Source organism: Oryctolagus cuniculus, chromosome Y, assembly GCF_051225735.1.
Source record: "Oryctolagus cuniculus isolate XC-2025 breed Fujian yellow rabbit chromosome Y, ASM5122573v1, whole genome shotgun sequence".
Taxonomy (NCBI): Eukaryota; Metazoa; Chordata; class Mammalia; order Lagomorpha; family Leporidae; genus Oryctolagus; species Oryctolagus cuniculus.
This window is the reverse complement of record NC_142889.1, coordinates 14157522-14164420: the sequence shown is the minus strand read 5'-3', so window position 1 is coordinate 14164420 and position 6899 is coordinate 14157522. Positions and strand designations below refer to the sequence as shown.

At 43.6% G+C, this 6899-nt stretch overlaps 1 long non-coding RNA gene across 1 annotated transcript; it reads right to left on the bottom strand.

Moving 5' to 3' along the window:
- Nucleotides 1-2437, bottom strand: LOC149119261 (uncharacterized). The gene is made up of 3 exons (XR_016228624.1): nucleotides 2128-2437; nucleotides 1761-2019; nucleotides 1-636 (listed from the first exon to the last, which is right to left on the bottom strand). It is a non-coding gene; the product is annotated as an uncharacterized LOC149119261 (long non-coding RNA).
- Between the last annotated feature and the right edge of the window lie 4462 nt (nucleotides 2438-6899).

Below are 6899 nucleotides of genomic sequence, written 5' to 3'. Positions count from 1 at the left end.
TTATTTATAGGCCCAGTGCCTTTTATAGAATTTAAGATGTCAAGAGTTCATGAATTTACATTTAGGAACATTTACCTCTTTCAGAGGTTAATCTGGTAATGCACAGCTATAGTAAAAATGGTGGTCCTTACTAGCACTTCTTGCAGGCTTGTGCCAGGTGCTTGGTTGAGGGATCTACACACCTTAACCTTTTTGATCCTCATCACAGCTTTCTGGGGCTTTAACTTTGGTTATCTCTACTTCTCAGTTAAAACATGACAGACATGCCCTGAGTAACTTTCCCTTAGTCACATAGGAGATGCATGATGGAGTCAGAAATGAAACCCAGGCAGTCTGCTACATATACGTACATATATACACATACATAGGCATGTACATATTCCTCAGTTTGCTATATGTACACATACATAGATAGACACATACATATGTGTTCCTCACATCAAATAGTAAAGAGCAATTTTTCCAGTAGCCAATGTGACAACTTAAACTCGTAGTGTTTAAAAGCCATAAAACTTACAAATTGAAGATTTCAATGAGATTGGCTTATACCTGTATTGTGTTATCTCTGGTCAGTATTTTCAGTACCCAGAATAATGCTGACAGAAGTACCATGGCCTTCCCGTTGGGCATTTTGCACTGTCAAATGAATTTTAGCAACAAGTGAGCATAAATTCTAACATGATAAAAAGCTTCAGAATATTAGATAACATTAAATTACCATGTGTAAAATGTTTATGGAAAATATGTATCATGAAAAAGCCATGCATGGATTATCAAAAAATTTTTATACCAAAACAAATGTACAATTTTTCTTCCCACAAACTTTTTCAAGTACAATCATGTTGCTCCTGGCATTATTTAAAGTAATTAGAAAAAAAAAAAAGCTATCAAATAACAGATAACTCTTCCAAAGCCAAGAAACACTCCTTTAATGAGCCAGAGTGTTCTGCCTCAATTCAGTCCTACAAAGTGACCACAAGCCAAAAAAGGTTTCATTCTCAGCCTAAGTCAAATTCTCCATTTTCTCAAATGCCTTATCAACCGTTTTCTTTCAGGTAAGCTCCCTCTCGAATCCCAATATCCTGGAGACCTTTCTTGAAGTTTCCTAATTAACACGGCACTCATGCTCCAGTCCTTTCAGAAAGATCCTCCTCCCAAATTCTCCTTTCCCCCACTTTTCCCAAGGATTTTCCACAGGCCCCATCTCACATATCCCATGCATCCCTGCTATGGCTCTTGCAAAAGTCATCTGCTTTCAGCAATATTCTTCCCTTTTCCTATCTATCCTCGGATGGAGACATACACAAACATATTCTCCCGTCTCCCAGCTCTTCCAAGGCACCAAACGCTCCCCCAGAGTTTCCCTCCAGTGCTGTCGACCTTGGTCCTGCACTCTAAACACCGACCTTTTTCTCAGTCTTTCAAATCCAGAAGTGCTGGGGTTTTACTCTTTGCCAACAGCACATGGCTTTCCTTCCAGGTCTACCTTCCATGCCACCACACCCAAGTCTTATCGGCCCCTGATTTCCTGCAGAACCCCAGAGAAACCCAGTCCCCAATATCCCTTCTGCCCCACCTGTCTCTGTGGCCCCTAATTCTCCTGTAGGCGCCCTCAGACCCCAGATTTCTCCCCATACATGCGGACCCTCTCTGCTGTGGGACAGAGGCCCACCTCACTGCCTGCAGGGCTTGGGGGTCCCTTCCCTTAACCTTGATGCCCCCAGGCTGCTGACAGCATCAGTCTGACCGGACTGACTCACCTGCTGCTCCTGTCCAGGAGGAAGGCACAGCTGGCCAGGTTAAGCCAACACCGAGCAGCATCTGAAACTCGGAGACGAGCACGTCGTTGTTGAACTTTGGTATCACTTCCAGGTCCAGCTCCAGCCCCATGTCCTCCAGGGCCCGGCCGACTCCAGCCACTTCTTCTCACGTCTGAGCCTCTGCCGCTGGGACTCCAAGAGGCCTGCTGCCAGCAGACGCTGCGACTGCACTCCACTGAGGTAGGCCCTAGATCTGTCACTGCCTCAAAGATAAACACAGTCACAAGTCAGCTCCACAGGCCAGCGCTGTGGCCACCACCTCTGCTGCAGTCCCAGGCTCCCCCACGGCAGCCCCAGGCTTCCTCACCACACAGACGCCTGAGGTCTAACTTCGCCCCCACCGCCGCTGGGCCCACGCTCAGCGCCCGTTGTTTGACCACTGCGGCCGCCATCTTCCCACGCTCAACACTGCCTCCTCCCCACACTTCCTTGCTTCCAACGCTGCAGCCTGCCAGGACTCATGGCTGCCACCGTCACAGCCTCCCTGCTGTTCATGGCCGCCCTACTCTTCCTGGCCGTGGCCGCCGCCCCACTCTTCAGGGCAGCCCCACTCTGCATGGACTCGGCCTTCGCCGACGTCCAGAATTAGTTCTGCCGCTTGGTGACGCAGCATGTACTGTGCAAGCGCCGCACGCCCGGCCCCGCCCCTTCCTCCTGGTCTCACTCGCCCCCCTCCTACCTTCACTTTAGCCTGTCCCGTGGACGCCATGGAGTTGACTGAGAGCTTTTCCCTTCCCCCTGACCCGGGGGCATAGGGCCCTCTTCTGACATCTCTAAGTAGTAAACTTCTACTTCATAGATGTGGTTCAGTTGCCTTGACTCACACTGAATCTAACTTTACTGATGGTCAGAACTCTCCTAGAGCAGCCACCTGGTAGGAATAAGCTAGAAACAGATCAGACAAGTCTCCAAGGCATCTGGAAATCTTAATACGTGTCCTGTAAAAGGAACACCTGGTCGTTGGCTGCACACTCCTCTAGGCCCTCCGTTCCCTCTGTGACATGTCCTGCCTGGTGGCCAGGGTTCTGTGTGAACTCCTGCATGCTCCTAGACACGGCGTGCACTGCAATGTCACTAGATGGTGGACAGTATCATTCCCATCCTCTGATGGGACCACTGTTGTATATGCAGTCTGTTGGCGACTGAAACGTTGGCACGTGGTGACTGTTTTCTTAGAAGTTCTGTAATGGAGGTTAAAAGCTCCCAGGTGTGTGAGTATCCAGGCCATACCAATTGGGGTTGAGTGGTGGAAACCAGGCCCTCGGGGCACATGACTTTCTGTAATTCTTCTCTGATCATTTTCAATGTATGTATATACTGTATTTATTCATTCCCAAATGAAAATTGTGTTTAGAGACATCACAGAAAAGGACAAAACTATCTGAATTGTTTGTTATAGCCTCCTTTAAGTCAGAAGTTTGTGTTGCTTGTGTTTAACTTCCCAATTCTCAAATAAGAGTTTTTGAAGCTGCTGATCCTTTCTTCCATAGTACAATGGTAATTGATAAGACAAACAATCATAGTTTCTATTATATACATGCATATTTAGAGATTTTTTGAATATGTATTTTTGGCACAATCCACTCTAATTGATCCTTCGAGCTGTTAAAATTTCTTGTTTCACAGTATAGTCGAGAGTGCTTTCCAACACAGATTTTCAACTCTTTCATGTTCATAGAGACAAAATATATTATAAAATCTCCTTTTGTTGCAGCTATACTTCACAATAAAAACAATCTACACACCACTTGAATATCCCTATTTTGAATTTTTTATGTGTTTGTACATAAAGATTGAAATGACAACAAAGAAAACTAGCTTAAAGTAAATGTCAAAGGGGCCAGCACTGTGGTGCAGTGGGTTAATGCCCTGGCCTGACGTGCAAGCATTCCATATGGGTGCTGGTTCTAGTCCCGGCTGTTCCACTTCCAATCCAGCTCTCTGCTATGGCCTGGGAAAGCGGTAGATCATGGCCCAGGTCCTTGGGCCCCTGCACCTGTGTGGGAGACCGGCGGAAGCTCCTGGCTCCTGGCTTCAGATCGGAGCAGCTCCGGCCATAGCATCCATTTGGACAGTGAACCAGCAGATGGAAGACCTTTCTCTCTGTTTCTCCTTCTCACTGTCTGTAACTCTAACTCTCAAATAAATAAATAAAATCTTTTAAAAAAAAAGTAAATGTCAAAGCACATTGTCATGCTCTAGTACTTAACAATCTGATTAAAGAAAAGTTAATAAAAGTCATAGCTTTTTAAAATTACAATTGTTTGAAATATTAATTTTTAATAACTTTCATATGCATGAAACTTTTGAGGACCTTCCTCTTACATACAGTGGTAGAGCAAAGCCTGAACATCTGCATATTGTAATAAAAGGATAGAAGTAGCACTATGCATGAAGCACTTCACTAAAGAGCCTGAAGGCATAAGATTCTAATGTTAACAATTTGGAAAAGAGTGTCACTGGGCCAGCATTGTGGTATAGCAGGTTAAGCCATTGCTTGCAAAGCCAGAGACCCATATGGGCGCTAGCTCCTTTGTGGCCACTCCACTTCTGATCCAGCCCCCATGTGTGAGGCCTGGATGAAACTCCTGGCTCCTGGCTGCAGTCTGGCCCAGCCCTGGCCATTGTGGCCATTTGTGGAGTGAACCAGCTGAGGGAGATTTCTATCTCTCTATTTCTCCCTATCACTCTATAAGTTTGCCTTTCAAATACATAGATAGATATTTTAAGGAGGGAAAGAGTGGCATTTTCAAGCTCAAAGAGAAAAGGAGTTTGCCTACATTTTATATGGTAGTTGATATGGCTACATTATTGGCTGCACTTGTTAATTCTAAATCACTATACATACATTCTGAAGCAGAATTATGTGAAGGGAATTAAGATTCTCACTGTTAAGGAGGGAGTAGAGATGATGAGTAAGGAAGAATGAAGCATGTAATATTGAACTAAATATATAGTATAAATTCATGTTTTCTTAATATAGATATGTTACCAAAAGCAAGGTAAAGTTTCTCTCTGCTTGCAAACCAATATTTAAGAGTCAAGAACTGATGCATGAAAGCAGGTTAATTCAAGAAGCCAGAAATGTTGGGAGAAGGAGGATGTGATTTTCACCAAGACAATTGCAGCATCTCAGGGTAGCAGGATTGTTTCAGATGAGACCAGAATGGGGAATCAGGAATAAGGGGCATCAATGATAGGCCCTGCTGCATGTTGGGCTCTGGCAGAAAATAAGAGGGCTGGTCAGAGTCAAAGAGGTTAAGTTTGAGCCTGTAGTCACAAACCCCAGCCTCTGGTCCTGCTGACTGGGGTAGGCTATATTACTTGGCAAATTCAGCTGACTTTCTCAAGATCATATTCTAAAATCCTTAAGCAGGCATAACTTGTTTCTTAAGCATAAGTTTAGTCACAAAGACAACAGTTTTTACAAAGCAAAATGGAGTCATTTGGGCTATTATCACAGTTAAAATGCTACATGTAAAATCTTTACTGCTATGTGTATTATAATGAAGAGTAAGATTCTGGCGTGTTTTTTTTTTTTTTTTAATTTTAACTGGGGCATCTTTGAAGCCTCACCCAAGTGACTTCTACTACTTTTCTACATCTAGAGAGGCTAACCAGTAGGAGTTCAAGTCAAACACAGGGTCCTTCATCCCAGCCCAAATTGTAACCCTTACAAAACCAGAAACAAATCTCCTTTCCCTGCTATTTCAAGTTATGTGTTTGAACCTCCTGGGAAGCCACTCTTCTCTCTCCAGAAATTCATTTTGTGTGAAATAACACATAACAAATTCTCATAGTCTCTTTATGTGTGTGTGTGCACACATGGAATCATTGTTCTCCATATCTAAACAAATTTTGAGAGTCATGTTTGTTTCTACACAATGGCAATAACATGTATCCACATAGGTTACTTAATATGGTTACTCCTGCTATTAGCTGAGTGGGCCTAAAAGTAACTTGTTCTCTGTAACAACATGCATACCTCATAATCTGATCCTCAATTTTCATGCCATTCTCCAATTAAAGGCACCCAAACTCTTCAGATGAATGACTGAGTTAAGATGAGGCAAGTAATATACAAAATAAGCCAGGAACATCTTGCAGCACTAGAAATAAAGAAGTGCTAAAAAGAAATGGTTGTGTGCGTATGGCCAAGGATACAGAAACCAATTGAAAAACCTCCTGATAACCAAAGTTGGAATATGTCCATAAGAAAGTAAATGAAATATCATTGGAATATACCCAAGAAATAAAATAGCTATCTATAAATCTATACTTATAGAAACAACTGGATGCATAAATAATTATGACAGAGTATAAAAACCCTATGCAGAAGAGTTTAGATAATTTACATGTCAACTCTGCTGTCATGGAGAAATTACAGCATTCCAAACTGCTAGTGTAAGCTGTTCAAAATAGCCTTCATCTAAAAGTAACAGATGTAGCCAGTGTTGTTGTGCAGCAAGTTAAGCTGCTGTGAGCAATGCTACCATCCCATATTAGAGTACTGATTTGATTCCCAGCTACTCCACTTCCAATCCAGCTTCCTGATAATATGCTTCCCCGGGTTGGGAATGGGAAGGGCAACAGAAGATGGGTCAAGCATTTGGACTCCTGCCATCAATGTAAGAGACCCGGGTAGAGTTCTAGGCTATTGGCTTCAGCCTATAGTAACCTTGGCTGCTGCAGGCATTTAGGGAGTGAATTATTTCTGCCTATTGCCAGGTTGGTCCAGCTACCCCTGTGTGTTTGGAGATAAAAATCTGCTCAGAGACAGATTCAGGTGGAAACAACATGAGGGCCAGGGGACTGCAGATTCACAGGTCTGAGCCCTGCATTTCAATGTTCATATACTTTTATTTGCTTTACGTGGATCAGGGTTGAGGGTCAGGTAGCCTAAACAATCTCTTGTGTAGGCATATCTGTTCCCTAGGGCTATGGCCTTTTGCATGCTCTAGGTCGGCCTCTGCAGCCACAAGTCTTGCCTGTTTCTCCCTGCCTCCAACCTTTCACATACATTTTAGAAAACCAAGAATTTTTCAGAAGTGGTTGTTAAGAGAATGACAAGTCAGCTAC